Source organism: Oryza glaberrima, chromosome 1 (genome assembly GCF_000147395.1).
Source record: "Oryza glaberrima chromosome 1, OglaRS2, whole genome shotgun sequence".
In the NCBI taxonomy this organism is placed as follows: domain Eukaryota; kingdom Viridiplantae; phylum Streptophyta; class Magnoliopsida; order Poales; family Poaceae; genus Oryza; species Oryza glaberrima.
In genome coordinates, this window is record NC_068326.1 from 16,217,415 (window position 1) to 16,234,809 (window position 17,395).

The following is a 17,395-nucleotide window of genomic DNA, read 5'->3' on the forward strand; positions in this document are numbered from 1 at the left end:
CGGGATTATTGTTCACTATAATCAACTTAAATATAGTGATTGTTTTGGTGAGTTATAAACACTAAAGTAGATAGTAATTGCTTAGACGTGGTGTTTAGGTAATTGTTATCCAGTAATTGCTGCGTATCCCACAGTACGTTTGAGGTGGGTGTAGAGGTGGTGACAGCCCTCAAAATTACTTAAGTCCTCCCTGTCCGGGTACGTAGTAGAGCGGTATCTGGAAACAGCGGGTTGCCAGTGCCTGAAGTATTGCATTAGGATTAAAGTTAAGCTTTCCCTAGACACTGTTTCTCACTAGTAAATCCTCTCTATCCTAGCCTATCATTTGCTTAGTCTCGTTGGATGAACCGGAGGAAGATCTGACCACACACGTTCCCTTGGATTCGATACCCTTGGAATACACCATAGGGGAAGTGCTACATTGGTATATTCTTGCGCTTGCGGATTTTATCTGTGACCGTAATAAATACCAACAAGCATTTCTGGCGCCGTTGCCGGGGAACGGTTGCTGATCATTTCCGAACCTTGTTCATCCTCGTATCCTTTTTGCTTTTTTATTCTATCTCTACCCCTGCTATCTAGAGAAGTATTCCTGTCAAACTCTTCTCGACCATGGAGCAACCGCTTTTTGAGCTGTCTGCTCCTCGGGGCGAATTCTATGAGCCACCTCCTTCATCAGAGCCCATTTATACAAATGGCTATGAATTCATCCCGAACTAATCAGTATGGTTCGGGAAAATCCTTTTTTTGGCTTTGATCTAGAAAATCCCTACCATCATCTACGAGACTTTGAACAAGTCTGCTCATGCCTTAAGATTCGTGGCATGAGGCAAGAAACTGTGCGGTGGAAATTGTTCCCGTTCTCTCTTCAAGAGAGAGCAAAGCAATGGTACACCTCTACCGTTGGATGTGTAAACGGTAGTTGGGAGAAGTTGCGAGACAGATTCTGTCTTGCCTTCTTTCCAGTTACTCGTATTACTGCCCTTCGAGTAGAAATTCTCAGTTTTAAGCAGATCAAAAACGAATCAATTGGTGTAGCCTGGTCTAGATTCACTAATTTAGTGCAATCCAGACCAACCCTGTCCTTACCCGAGTATGTGCTTCTCCAACATTTCCATACGGGTTTGGATAAGGAGTCTGCATTCTATCTGGACATAACCGCTAGAGGATCGTTCATGCACAAAACGCCGTCAGAAGGAAGAACAATTTTGGATCGCATTCTAGAAAATACTTCCTTCATGACGCACTCCAATGAACCCCAGTCGGAGGTATCCGTGTCCAAGATAGAGGAACCTCTAACGATCGAGCTACTTGCTGAACCATCCACTTCTATTAGCTCGGTTGATGAGAAGGTTCCTGAGCAGCCGTCCGTCGAGAATGAAGAAATTCAGACTCCGGATCGTGCCGCAATCCTGTTCAGGGACGGCTTTGATGAAGACTACGGCAATAACCTGAACTATTTTAGCAAGAGGAAACCACCCGTTCCTTTGTCACCTCCAGGTCCTATGGAACTCGGGTTCCTACGAGAAACTGTCCGGGAGTTAACATTCATAATGAGTGATGAATGGTTAAGGGAGGCAGAGCTTTCATCCGAAGTAATTCGAATAAATACCGCTCCCCGAATCATTCCTTGCCATCTGGAAGGGAATGACGTCGGTATTCTCTACAGTCTAACTGTCGGGGCCAATCTCGTTTCAGAGTCTTTTGCATTCGCTTATTTAAGCCATAAGACAGTGACCCCGACAAACAAATTCTTCAAACATCCAAGCGGAAATATCATCGAAGGATTTGGGATTGTGCAAGATGTGCTTGTCTGCTTTGAAGATAGGGAGGCGATCTTGGATTTCCATGCCTTTGAAATCCAAGATTTTGACATCCTAATCGGGCTGCCAATTGAGCAACTTCTCATCAACACACCCCGATTAGATAGCCTCAAAATAACACTGGGAGAGACTGAATTTTCAATTCCATTCTTACGGGCAAGGATCGCCTTGACCGACCCTCTCCTAGAAATTGAGTCAATGGAAGAGGTTATTGCAGTTCCCCCTCACGAGTCTCCCGAGGCCCTTCTAGAAGATGAGGTCCCCTATTTCATCAAAGAGTAAGTGGATCCCGGTGAGACTCTCGACCTGCCAATCATGGAACCGTCACCTCGACCTCCGCTTGAGCTTAAACCTCTACCTCCAGGCCTATGATATGCTTTCCTACACAATGACAGAGTGGCCCCTGTCATAATCAGTGACAAGCTCTCTGAAGACGAGACTCAACATCTTCTCACCGTGTTGGAAAAGCATCGTTCTGTTCTTGGCTACTCACTTCAAGACCACAGGGGGATTAATCCCGCGCTTTGCACCCATCGTATTCCTATTGACCCCAAGAGTACTCCCTCTAGGGAACCTCAACGATGGCTCAATAATGCAATGTGAGAAGTTGTAAAGAAGGAAGTGTTGAAACTCCTGCATGCCAGGATTATTTATCTCATACCATACAGCGAGTGGGTTAGCCCAGTTCAGGTCGTGCCAAAGAAGGGAGGAATGACGGCCGTTGCAAATGCTCAAAATGAACTAATCCCGCAACGAACCGTAACGGATGGAGAATGTGCATCGATTACAGGAAACTTAACAAGGCTACAAAAAAGGATCATTTCCCGCTACCCTTCGTTGATGAAATGTTGGAACGGCTGGCAAATCATTCCTTTTTCTGTTTCTTTGATGGGTATTCGGGGTATCATCAAATTCCTATCCATCCGGAGAACCAAAGTAAGACTACGTTCACATGTCCATATGGCACCTATGCATACTGTAGGATGTCTTTCGGACTGTGCAACGCTCCTGCATCTTTCCAAAGATGTATGATGTCTATTTTCTCGGACATGATCGAAGACATCATGGAAGTCTTCATGAATGACTTCTCGGTCTATCGAAAGACTTTCGGTCATTGTCTACAGAATTTAGACAAAGTCTTACAACGATGCCAAGAAAAGGACCTGGTGCTTAATTGGGAAAAGTGCCATTTCATGGTCTGTGAAGGGATAGTTCTTGGGCATCGAGTGTTCGAACGAGGAATCGAAGTTGATCGGGCTAAAATTGATGTTATAGATCAGCTTCCTCCTCCTGTGAACATCAAAGGAATCCACAGCTTCTTGGGACATGCCGGCTTTTATAGAAGGTTCATCAAGGACTTTTCTACAATCGCCAGGCCTCTGACCAATTTGCTAGCCAAGGATGCGCCCTTTGAGTTCAATGACGCGTGCCTAAAATCTTTTGAAATTCTCAAAAAGGCACTCGTCTCCACTCCAATCATTCAACCTCCTGATTGGACTCTGTCTTTTGAGATCATGTGTGATGCAAGCGATTTCGCTGTTGGTGCGGTCTTGGGCCAAACCAAGGATAAAAAACATCATGCAATCTGTTACGCTAGCAAAACTCTAACCGGAGCACAGTTGAATTATGCAACTACCGAAAAAGAGCTGCTCGCGGTCGTTTTTGCTATCGATAAGTTTAGGTCATACTTAGCGGGAGCCAAGGTGATAATTTATACTGATCATGCTGCTTTAAAATACCTGCTCACTAAGAAAGATGCTAAACCGCGTCTCTTAAGATGGATTTTGCTGCTCCAAGAATTTGACTTAGAAATAAAGGATAAAAAGGGAGTAGAAAATTCTATAGCAGATCATTTGTCCAGGCTGCAGATCACTGACATGCAGGAACAACCAATAAATGATTTCTTGAGAGACGATATGCTGATAATGGTTCGTGACTCCAACCCGTGGTATGCCAACATAGTAAACTACATGGTATCCAAGTACATACCACCAGGGGAAAATCAACAAAAACTGAAGTATGAAAATCGCCGTCATATATGGGATGAGCCATACCTATATCGGGTCTGCTCCGACGGCTTACTACGAAGATGTGTGCCAACTGATGAAGTACTTAAGATCATAGAACGATGCCACGCCTCACCCTATAGTGGCCATTACGGTGCATTCCGCACCCAAGCCAAGAATTGGCAAAGTGGTTTCTTCTGGCCTACAATGTACGAAGACTCAAAAGAATTCGTCAGAAGATGCACAAGCTGCCAAAAGCAAGGAGGAATCACTTGCTTGAGATGCAATGCCCCTTACAAATAATCTGCAAGTCAAGATATTCGATGTTTAGGGTATAGACTTTATGGGACCTTTCCCTAAGTCATGCAACTGCGAGTACATTCTGGTGGCAGTCGACTATGTCTCCAAATGGGTTGAGGCTATGCCGTGCAGCGCCGCGGATGCAAGGCATGCCAAGAAGATGTTCACAGAAATCATCTTCCCAAGGTTTGGTACCCAGAATGGTCATAAGTGACGGAGGTTCTCACTTCATTGACAAAACCTTCCGAGACCTCCTACGAGAGATGGGAGCCAAACACAATGTAGCCACTCCTTACCATCGACAGACCAGTGGTCAAGCAGAAACATCAAACAAACAAATCAAGAATATTCTGCAAAAGACGGTCAACAAAATGGGAACAGGATGGAAGGATAGATTGCCGGACGCACTGTGGGCATACCGGACAGCCTACAAGACACCCATTGGAATGTCCCCATATCAGATAGTCTATGGGAAGTCATGTCGACTACCCATGGAACTTGAGCACAGAGCATACTAGGCCATCAGAAACTGGAACATGGACTTTGAGGGGGCAGGAGAATGGAGAAAAATGCAAATCGCTGAACTTGAATAATGGAGAGAGAAGGCTTATCACAACACAAAGATATACAAAGAAAGGACGAGGCGCTGGCATGACAAAAGGATAAAAATCAAGAAATTTAAGCCAGGAGACAAAGTGCTAATGTTCAACTCTAGGGTTAAGCTTTTTGGCCACAGAAAACTACGTAGTAAATGGGAAGGACCGTTCGACGTCATCGACACCTCTTTGCACGGGGCAATCACACTCCGCGATGACTCAGGCAACATATTTAAGGTAAACGGTCAACGCTTAAAGATTTTCCTTGAACCAAATGAAACTTTAGATGAAGAAGTGGATGTTATTGAATTAATCGATTATGAACCATGATGATCTCATCTAGTGCATGCTTAATACCCTGTATTGTTGTCATTTCTGCGCTTAGCTTAGGAATTAGTGGGCCTAGGAAGAAAAGTGGAGGCCTGCCGGACCCACCAGGGTTCGGCCGAACCAGCGCGGTGCTCGTTCGGCCCCATTTTCGAATAGCAATCTCTCCCGCTTGTCTATAGTCCGTTGTGATGCGCTTTCGGAGGTGAATCAGTCGCATCCAACCAGAGCACCTATTCTTCCTCCTCCTTCCCACTTTGCAAACCTCCTCTCCATCTCAACCCAATTACCTTGCTCCATCACCTCCAATTCACCAATGGCAGGCAAATCACTGATCCCATTTATTGGCTCTTCTTCCAATTCCACTTACAATCTCACTGGAGAGTCGACGCCGGCAAATCAATTGATTCCGATGGAAGAATACACGATGGAAGGGGTAAATGCTATATGGGCTCAACCCCTCGCAGCTGTGCCGGGCTCCACTGCAAATCTAGAGCCCGTCGGCGAGCTCCCTGGTTCGGCCAAACCCCTCTCGGCCCCGTTCGGCCCCCCGTTCGGTAGTGCGATCCCTCTCCCCTCGCCATGTCACAAGGACGAAAATTCGGGGGGATTCGCTTGCGTGACGGCCGACAACGGGAGTACTCGGCTTGTTGAAGGCGCGACGCCTTTTCCAAGATGACGGGAAGGCCGCGCCGCCTCCCGCCGAGCACTATGTGGGTACCCTGTTCACCAAAGCAGGGGATGAGGTGCTCCATAAGTATGTTACAACCACCGCTACTCCATCCACTCCAAAGGAGGAGCGATTCCGCATCCAGGGAGTGCAAACTCCCGGCGGTGGGTATGGCAAGGGTTTACTCCGGCCGTTGACAGCATCGGAGAAGGAGGGGGCAGCGGAATCCCGTAGCCCTCCACCTATGAAGGTGAAGCGTCATTTGACACCCCCTCCAATAGTAAGGACTCCCGGCCAATATCAAGAAGATGAGGTGAAGTCGCCGGAGCCCTCAATCCATAAGCTCGCTGCGCAAGTGAAGAAACTCCGCAAGGAGAACATAGAGCTTAGGGATCACAACGCGGAGCTAGGGGTAGAGCTTGCTGAAATTAGAAATAATTTCGATACCCTTAGTCGCGGTTTGTGCGAGGCTAAGATCAAGCGTGCATTCGTAGAAATGGGAAAGGAAAATAAGTATTATGCTAATTAGATACTTCCTTTCCCATGAATAAAATAGTAGTAGGTGCTTGGTTTTATTTTTCCAATCATGTAAGCACTTACTATGAATAATGTGGCTCATTGGTGTTAACCCCAATGTTTGCCAAAGTTTGTTTTGTTTCATGTTTAATAAAATTCAGTTTTTGAATAAGTGTGGGGGAGATATCCCAGCCTCTGACGTGCTGTCACGACCGAAAATAACCCGACGGGCGTTCCGTACGTGCGTGTATTATTCCTTGTCCCAGGAGGCAAGGTACACCAAAAGTTGATACAATACAGAGTTTAACAAGCGGAAGCGTAACTAGTTAATTTATTACATGGGCGGCGAAGGCCCAGCACACATGAAGACAAACGAAAAACAGCGGAAGACTAGGGCGACGACCACAGGCGCTTGACGGCAGGCACGAGCTAGACACCAAAGCCTTCATCTTCCAGGAACTCCTCTTTTGGGTTTGGAAAAAATTGAGCAAGACTGAGTACAACCACCGTACTCAACAAGACACACCCATAAGTGCAGAATAAATGCAAGGGAGTACAAGGGAGCCATAATATAGGGGGTTAGGGTTTGCAGTAAACAGCGTTAAAAGTCACTTAGTTGCTCAAAGCTACTTTGTAAAAACGATCCTATAGCTATGCAATATTATTAATCAAGGCCGTGAACCCACACGAACCTGCCTTAACCCAAGGCCTACGATGATTTGGACCGAACTGGCAACCTGACCCTGGGTCCCAGCTCGTCCCAAGCCAACCCAGGCCAACCATTCCACATTTTAGTTGTTAAGCAGGTTTTAAGAATTAAAACACTAACTTGGGTACATTGCTCGGCTTGCCCATAACCGAGGGCGCGGCTATTCGAATAGATTATACTCTGATCAGAGGTGTACATCTTTACCCACAAGACACATCTTCCTCACGTGTAACCACGTGCCACATACCACCACGGTATACGGACGGAAGACGTGACATAGTTTCCAACCCATCCTAGCCATAGACAAGAGTACCGACCCAACCCCACCTACGGCCGGAACCTCCGGGACAGGTAGGCAGGACTGAGCCCCTAGCAGCAGGATACCAGCCCTGTGCCATGACATCTCGACAACCGGGCCGCAGCTCGTGTAGCCTTCATTTGCCCTAGAGATGTCCATCGACCCCCGACTTCGTCCATCTCCATCCGTGTACTTTTGTTTATAACCAGACTGAGCCACAAACTAAGCCTTACCCACAAGACATGTGGAAGTACGGTAGTGCTTTGCAACAGAGGCCCGAAGACCGGTCCTTATATGGCCGAGGTGCTACTATCAAAACCATGCACCCCAAGCCCGGCCTAAAACCATTTTGAGGATTTTGAATAGAGGGGGAGGTGTGAATCCAATTCCACAATAATCCAACCATTCCATAGTGTCCAGGTGACATGAATATTCCCAAAGTCTAGAGTTGTAAAGCCACCTAATGTTGCCTAATTAAGCAGCGAAGCATCTACCTAAATTCATACTAGTGGTACCATGAATAGAGTATCCACTAGTTGGGGTTTTGTTTATTCTAGGGTGAACAAGGTAATAATAACAATAACAATAATAATAAGGTCATAACAAAGGTAAAAAAGGCATGGCTAAATAAAACAGTGATAACGCGGGAATTTAAATAAAGCGATAATGCAATAATTTAAATCAAAATAATTTTATAAACTGGGATTCAATATGTTCAAGGATGATGTGACTTGCCTTGCTTGCTTTCCCAAACATCGGCTTCAACCTCCACGTAGAGCGGATCTTCCGAAGCTGCAGCGTCTACACGACCAACGGAAAGGAAAAAGGCTTTTACTCTAATAAACTCCATATAACAAGCAGGAACAAAGCACAAAAATGGGTTCTTGACTTCTTAAGGGAAAATTAGAGACTTGAACGGTCCAATTCCGAGTTCAAATGGCCAAGTTATGGCCATTTGAAGTTTATATGCTCTTTAAATGAATATTTACGAATTTCTTCATTTAAATTTTAATTTAAAAATGGTTTATTGCGTCAGCCGAGGGGAGAGGGCGCGCGGACTGGGTCCACGGGAGTGGGGCCCACGCGGCAGCCTCTCGGTCCACGGTGGACCGGGCGCTCCCGGGCTCACACCGGCCGGCACCGTGGGCCCCACGCGTCAGCCGCACCCGAGGGCGCGGGTGGCTGACGGCCAGGCCCCATGCGGCAGCCGCTTGGCGCGCCCGAAGGCAGCCACGTCGGCACGGCCGGCGGGAGGCGGCGCGCCCGCGCCCCTATGGTCGCCGGCGGCGGCCATAGGCACGGCGGAGTGGCGGCCGAGAGAGGGGAGGGAAAGGGGGAAACGAGGCAGCGGTCCACAGCTCACCCTAGGTCGACGGCGATGACGAAAAAGGCGGCCGGAGCGGAGGAAGGCGGCGGCACGGCTCGGGTCGACAGGGACGGCGGCGCTTCGGCGGTCAGCGAGCTCGACGAGAGGGTGGACGGGGACGGCGATGGTGCGGCAAAGCCGGAGGAGGCGACGCCGGGGCGGGAAACGGTCTCGGCGAGCGGAGAGAGCCGGCCGAAGGTCGTCGACGATGGAGTAGAGAGAGGGCGACGGCGCGAGCTCGATGCCGGCGAGGAGACGGTGCGGCAAGGGGTGGAAACAGGCGAGGGAGGCGCGGGGAGGGTTTAAATAGGGTTGGAAGGGGGAGAGGGCGGCCGGGAGAGGAAGGAAACAGGCCGGGAGGTCCGGCCGCCATCAATGGCGCCGGCAAGATTTGCGGGAGCAAATCCGGCCGTTTGAATGCGAGAGAGAGATGGGAAAATGGGGGGAAAGGGGGAGGGGATCACGGGGAGTAATTCCCCCCTATTGATTTCACGCGGGGACGACAGGAGGCGACGGGATTCGCGGCGGCGGCGGCGCTAGGCGCGGGCGAGGCGGCGGGGGCGGCGGGAGGAAGGAGATGACGGGTGGGCCCCACCCGTCAGCGAGGGTGGCGGGCGGGCCTGCCCGTCAGCGGCGCGCGCGGGGAGGGGCTGAGTGGGCCGCGGGAGAAGAGGAGAGAGGGGAAGGGAAGTGGGCCGAGCCGGCCCAAGAGAGAGAGGGAGAGTTTTAGGGTTTTTCTTTTTATAAAACTTTTTCAACTTTGTTTATTTCTTGGTAATTATTATTTGTGCTCTGAAAATTCCACTAAAATTTATTTACACATTTTAAGCTTTTAGGAAATATGCAAAAATCCTCTAAGCCTTATTTGACTTTTACTTTGCACATTTTAATTTTTGGAGGCTTTCACACGGATTTTAATTATTCTAGGCATAATTTAAAGGATATATTTTAGGGTCGTTTTGGGACGTGACACGTGCATATGCTCTGAAAATTGCTGAATATCTGAACACGTGGAAGGCACTGAACTTTGCAAAAAAATTGCAGAGGAATTGGGCATCAGAGTGGTTCGGCCGAACCAAAGCTGGCCCCAATCCCTCCCAATTTTCATAGGTAAGCAGGTGAGCACGTCTTGTATCTGTATATCTCCACCACGGTATAGTACTAGAGCTGAAAATTCAGAAAACAATTGGTTCAAGCATAAGTGAAAGATAAAATTTCTAACTAATGAAATTCTTCATGTGATTGATCTTGTATATTCATTATTCTCAGCTGAACTTGTGCTTATGAACAACCATCCATGTTTAGGGAACCTTGTGCATCTAAGTAATTGTTTTATGTGAGATAATTCAAGATGAAGGGAATCCTTGCAACTCTTGTTATAACTCTTGGGAATTTGTTTTCAAAATAAAATTGTTTTAAAAGCTCAATCCTCCAATTGACTTCATCTTATACCTACCAAGGCCATATGCAAGTATATCATTGATGAACCTTGTTATACATATGACTGCTTGACATTATACTGAGCTTTGTTGAATTTATGTGACTCGTGTTAGATATCTTTCATACTCTCATGATCAAGGGGTCATTGTCATTTCCACTTTTCATTTCCACATATATATTGGGCTAAGCTTGTACACTGGAAGATGACTTTCCACAAAAATTCCATTCAAATAAACTCCTACTTCAGACTATGCTTTCTTCTCCTAGAAAAGTTCTTGGTTAAAAAAAAGAAAATGAGAAAAGGGAAGGCAAGGCATGGCTATGTATGAAAAAAAGGGAGAAAGAAAGAAGGAAATAAAGCTTGCTCCCAAAACATTGAGCAAAGTTGAAAAAAAAAATAATATAGCCATGCCTCTTCCATATGCATGCCAAGAAAACAAAAAGGAGGATAGAGTATAGAAAAAAAGGAGATTCATTTCTTTATTCCATCATTCCACAAAATATTTTACTTTTTCATTTTCCATCCACAAATAAAGACCCTTGATCTAGGAGTATGACTGATGATCTTCTTGAGTCCATATTTTTGGCTTTGCAATATATCTGATGCAGGTATGTCCCGATTTATCCCTACCAAGCTCCACATATCAGCTTTAGAATAGGGATGAATTATGGCACATTTTGCCTTGGTGAGGATCCAAAAAGAAAGTATACATCTTTGAGAGACGAGAGAAAGTCAATATGAGGAAAAGAGCTGGTTTGCAAAAATTCATAAAAATCCCATGAATCTGACAGAGAAGCAAGAAGGACTGGAATCGAGATCATTCCATTTGTCAATTACTTAAGATGGTAAGATAGCCACTGATAAAGTTCACAGGTGCAGATATGGTTGTGAATGATTTATAAGCTTGATTCATATCTTGAAGAAATTCATTATGCACTAACCTTTACTCAGGGACGAGCAAAGGGCTAAGTGTGGGGGGGTTTTCTTGGCGGCTGTTAAATGCCGATTCTATACCGCCAACACCTGCATAAAGTTCAGATAATAAAACATCCAACATAGTGATAGGTGCTTAATCTCACATATTCCACAATGTTGGTGTATATTTGTATGCAGGTGATAAACCCCGATGTTGGGAGGAAATCTAGACTAAAGTGAGGAGAAATATGTATCCATACAAGGATGGGTTGTGAACTTCGTAGAAACATCAGAGAATCAGCCCAAAACACTGAAGAATGGATAGAGGAGGATCAGATGAGGAGCCAGGCCAAAGTCTAGGCTAGGGGGGCCCAGCCCAAGTTCGGCCGAACCCCCAGGTTCGGCCAAACCCTGGTGATCACCGTTGATCCCAGGTTTTTGGCATGGACGTCCCAGATCACTCCTGATGGCGGTTGCGGGGCACTTCGGACATTTCCCCTTCGCCAACCGTCATACCTACCCCTATATAAGGACATCATCTCACTCACTTTAACACACACTTCCAAGCTTAAGCTGAATTATAAGAGGCTCTATTGTACTATATTGTGTACTAGAATAGGAAGAGAGTAGAGTAGATGGAGTCGGAAGAATTCCGGAGTTGTCGGTAATCTTCTCCTATTTCTTTTATTCTATTTATTACTCTGAATTCAATACAATATTCTTCTTGAGTAATTTAGATTTATTTTGTGAGAATTACCTCTTGGTTAGTTCCTAAATAGCATACAGGATTATTGTTCACTATAATCAACTTAAATATAGTGATTGCTTTGGTGAGTTATAAACACTAAAGTAGATAGTAATTGCTTAGACGTGGTGTTTAGGTAATTGTTATCCAATAATTGCTGCGTATCCCACAGTACGTTTGAGGTGGGTGTAGAGGTGGTGACAGCCCTCAAGATCACTTAAGTCCTCCCTATCCGGGTACTTAGTAGAGCGACATCTGGGAATAACGGGTTGCCAGTGCCTGAAGTATTGCATTAGGATTAAAATTAAGCTTTCCCTAGACATTGTTTCTCACTAGTAATCCTCTCTATCCTGGCCTATCATTTGCTTGGTATCCTTGGATGAACCGGAGGAAGATCTGACCACACACGTTCCTTTGGATTCGATACCCTTGGAATACTCCGTAGGGGAAGTGCTACATCGGTATATCCGTGCGCTCCACAAGCTCCCGGAGAAGAAGAAAGATCCGGGGTGTCCTACGATCACCAGCTCGATCGGGGCACACCAGTTCGACCAGGCCTTATGCGACCTTGGAGCCAGTGTCAGCATCATGCCAAAAGACGTCTTCGACAAGCTCAACTTCACGGTGTTGGCACCAACACCAATGCGCCTTCAACTGGCTGATTCGTCAGTCCGTTACACAGCAGGGATAGCGGAGGATGTGCCAGTCAAGATACGGGACTTCTTCATCCCGGTTGACTTCGTGGTGCTGGACATGGACACGGGAAAAGAGACGCCGCTCATCCTGGGGTGTCCGTTCCTTAGCACCGCGGGAGCCAACATTGACGTGGGAACGGGGAGTATCCGTTTCCACATCAACGGGAAGGAAGAGAAGTTTGAGTTTCAACCGAGGACGGAACAATGTTCCATGGTTAGGATAAAGTACGGGTCGAATCCGTAGAATATTCAAGTAGTCGAAGTGGAGCCACCCAAGATGGACAGCTTGGTGAAGTTCATGCAGAATTTCCTAGAGAAGGAAACAACGATGCTCAGGAACCATTATTGGAGGACGCCGGTAAAACCACCCATACCGGCCAAGAAGCTAGAGCAGCCGGCTCAGAGGAAGCCGCCCTCCGCACCAAAGCCAACGAAGGTGTGGACGCAGAAGCCAAAGATGCCCGCTCCATCACCTCCAGAGACGGGTAGAAAATCCGCAAACTGAACTGAAAGGAGGTACGGTCTTGCACGTCGGAATTTAAATGACACGACCTTCACCACACAGGTAAATTGGTTTGTACTTGCATTTTTGCTTTCAATAATTTGAATTTTTTGCATCATCGCATGTTTGAATTTCAAAGTTGCATTTAGGATTTTTGAATTTTGAGGAAATTCTTCAATTGAATTTTTCAAAGCAAACCAAAATAAAATTTCCAACGAAAATTCGCTGTGCCACGACCACACTGACCGTTGGAATCCAACGGTCGAAAGTGGGGCCGGTTGGGCCCACCAGGTGTTCGGCCGAATACCCTGGTTTGGCCGAACCAGCCAGGCAACGGTCGGCTGCCTCCCTCTTTGAGGCAACAGCTAGTGGGCCCCACAGGTCGGTTTTGACTGTTGTGGGTGCACTACTTAAGCCAACCGGCCGGGAGAGGGAACTCCACCCCATTTCAACACATTTTCATTCCCTCTCCAAAGTTTGCTCTCAAGTTCATTCAAGCTTTGATAGTTTCCCTTAAATTCAAATATTTAGTTGCATATATACAAGTTGCTTTGGTGAAACTAACCGGCGGGTGAAATTCTTGTCATTCCTAACCCGCGCCGAGTTAGTCCATTCTTGCTCCATTGTGCAGAATGAGGAGGCGATTGTCTCATCTGTTCAAGGGGTCCGGCTCTTTATCAAGTCATCATGACGAGTCTAGTACTCGTTCATCAGCTGTTGTCTCGATGGAAGACGCCGAAGCTCCGCGACGACTCCTGAACGGCACCGACTTCGACCATGTCAATGATCGGGAGAGACAAGCCTACTACATGCTGAGCGACCGGGAGTATGCTCACACGCGAGAATACTCTCCAGAGCTACTGAAAAAGATAGGCATGGATGTTGAATTTCGTTCTATTTGGAAAGCGGTTGGTTGGCAGAGATTTGCTGTGGTAGATGAGCCTCGTTCTCATTTGCTTACTTTGCAATTTCTGTGTACTTTGAAAGAAATAGAATATGGAATTTCCTTTCGCTTTTTCCATAAGGAGTACTCACTTACATGGAAAGGCTTAAGTACACTTCTTGGTTTTCACGATTCCTGTAAAATCGATCTTCAGAAAGGAATTTCTGGGTTCGAGAAAAATAGGTTTTGGGAAGACATTTTTGGTGCTCCAATTTGCAAGAAACCTAGGATGAATGATATCCATAATCCTACCTTAGGCTCATGCACAAATGGATTGCTATGACTTTGTTTCCTAGAGGTGATCTTAGACCCATTAGGGGGGATGAATTGATTATCATGTTTGCCATGGTTAGAAAGATCAAAATTGCTCCTGTGAAATGTATGATAAGGCAATGGTTAGAAAGTATAAAGTTCTCTGCTCTTATTGAGTGCACTTCTCTGATTACTCGGATAGCAAAAGGGCTAGGGGTCGTCAGCAACCAAATTGTTTTTATCTCAGCCACTCGTCCGTGTATTGATGAGACTTATCTAGTGCAAGGGCATATTCTCAAGCATGGAGTAGATGGATCTTTGATTTACTTTTTCCCCGGTTGTACAAATGAAATCCCGCTGCCAAATGTAGGGTATCATTTGTACAACTACCGTGAACTAACCATTCCCCTGCAGACCATAGAAGAATCTTGTGCAGGTGCAGCATACAGGGAGACGCGCAACATGGCAAGGAACGAACGAGAAAGTTCATCATCCTCAACACCCGTGCAGATGTATGAGGCTGGTTGGGAGCCAACTGGGGATGCACTCGGATGGACCCAAGCTCCGCGCCACAGCATCGGGGTCTCAAGCTAGGCAAGTGCTAGTGAGGACCGATGGCGTGCGCCTCATGACATACAATGGGGGGACAACTAACCTCCCAGATCAAGTGGTGTGCCTCCATCTCCAAGTGAATGGCGCTCGAGTTCCTCTCGTTGGGACTTGGGTGAAATCACCAGGAGAATGAACACCCTTGATATGCAGACGGGGGAGATCCAGTACAACCTCACGGAACACATAGCCCAGATGCAAGAATGGCAACAGGCTACTGATGCTCAGTTCGCCAACATCAACAACATGATGCAGCAACAGGGCGACGATCTTTAAGCGTACTTCCGCTTTCAGGGGTTCAATCCTAACCAAGGACCCTGAGCGAAAGCCAAGATTGGGGGAGGGGGGGGGGGACATCTCTCCCCCCACTCAGGTAACTTGTATCACATTGCATATTTCACTTTCCAATTGCATATTTGCTTTCCAATTGCATCCTATAAACTTGAAAACAACATAAAAATTTGCAAAATAGAAAATACCAAAAAGATAGGATAGGTTTGAGTCATGCTAGGTAAGATAGGCTAGTTCTCTTTGTTGAATTGATGAATAGTTGCTCTGTTTTATGTCTCTTATATATGGGTTCGTAGGTAAGTACTCTCTCAAAGGTTAAATATAAGTATCTAACAATTATCTGGGAACCTGAGGTAAATGAGCTGCACTTGCTGATCTAAGTCTAGGTTGTTGCAAGATAAGATAGTAAATAAGAGTTGCTATGATCCTGATCCTAGTTTGACTTAAATTCCGGATGTTTTATTTTTCAAAATGATAAATTTGAAGTTCCTCATTTGATATAAATTCCTACCAGAGCCAAAAATGTGCTATCATGATTGAACCATATAGACATTTTGGTTACTTGTCATTCCATTGAACTTTGTCAAACTCTTGTGACTTGTGTAGATACTTCTCATGCTCTATGATCAAGATCATATACTCACATATATGCACATGCTAAACTCCTACACTGGGAGCTAAGCAATATTCCATTCCATTTCCATACTACCACCAAAATAAATTATTCATGCTTTCATATGCTTTCTTCTCCTAAAAAGAAAATTCTTTCAAAAAAAAGAAGAGAGAAGGAGGGAAAGGCATGGTTATGAAATATTTATATATACACACACACACACACACACACACACACTAGTTGGATGCCCGTGCTTTGCAACGGGTATATATCCGTTTGAAAAATCATCACTTAAACAATCATAAATATAAATCAAATCATGTCACCTACTACCTCGTGGACAAGATTGTTTTCGTGAGGCCTCTGCCTAACCTCTAATCTAGTAATATCTACCAAGCATTGTGAGCCAAGGAGGCATCGTGGTTGCACATTATTCTATGAGAAAATCCATGAAATGCCATCGACAAGCATCCTAATTCTAGAAATGGCATCGACAAAGACAACTTCCCAGAAATGCCATTGCACAAGCCTCTTTCTTCCAAAAATACCATCATACCATAACTGCTGTTAACTCCTCTCCGTTAAGTTGTATGAAAAGACAATCTTACCCCTAGGCATCCATTTGCTCACACAACATCATTCTATAATGTTTGCTCACACAATATTATTTTGCATTCATGCATATTTCTACCCACATCTAAATTCATAGACATCTAAATTCACCCCTGAGCTCGATTGTGAATCATGGGTACCTAAAATTTCTAACTAAAACACACAGAAACAGCAAGGACAGCAAGAAACAGCAAGCACATAGAAAAGCACACAGAAATTACCCTCCTCGCCGGCGCATGTGGGACTCTACTCGCCGGCGCCTACAGCCCCCGCGCTGCAGCCTGCGACCGCTGTGAACCACATCGACGCGTCCTGTTGCACTGCTGCCGCGGGCCTCCTCGCCGCGCCGCCGCCCTGGGCCTCCTCTCTGCAATGCCGCCCTGGGCCTCCCCTGCCGCACCACCCCCGTGGGCCGCCGGCATAGCGGCGCCACCGCCATGGACCACTGCCGAGCTGAGCGGCGTGATGGGTGTACAGCACTGCAAAAAGTCACGATGGTCGACTCGAGCAACATGACGGCGACTGGTGGGGATGTAGTTTTTATCCTCACGCAGGGATGTGTTGGGGATCCGGGATGCATTTAGTGGAGCTGGAAGCAATACGCGCGCGGTACATCCCTAAGGCCTTGTTCAGTTTAGAGGGGATTGAAGAGGATTTTATTCCCTCTCAATCCAAAATCCTCTTCAATCCTCTCCAAACCGAACAAAGCCTCAAGGCGATTAATCAAACAAGACCTCAGTGAGTCTGGACCCCCCCCCCACCCACACCCCACCATGTACTCAGCGTATCCCCATCCTCTCCCCTTGGAGTCCCATTTGGTCTTCCGCCAACCCCAAACTCGTTAGCTGCATCCGCAACGGAGTGGAGCCTGGTGTTTTTATTGGACGGGGCGACCTGCCCGCCCGCGTTGTGCTATGGATCAACTATCGGCAGCGGGGACATACAACGAGCTTTTGCCCCCAAGACGGCCGTCGCCGGTGAAGGGACGCCACTGCACCGCAGAGTTTTCGTTCACGGTTCATGGAGCTTCTTCTGTGATGCAGCTATGGTCCATCCATCGGCGAGAGGTCAACTCAATTGTTCTGCTCAATATCTCCATCGCAATCCAAGAAGATTACAGAAATAAGATCCAAGAGCAGAGCGTTTCGAAAATGCAAGTCGCAGAG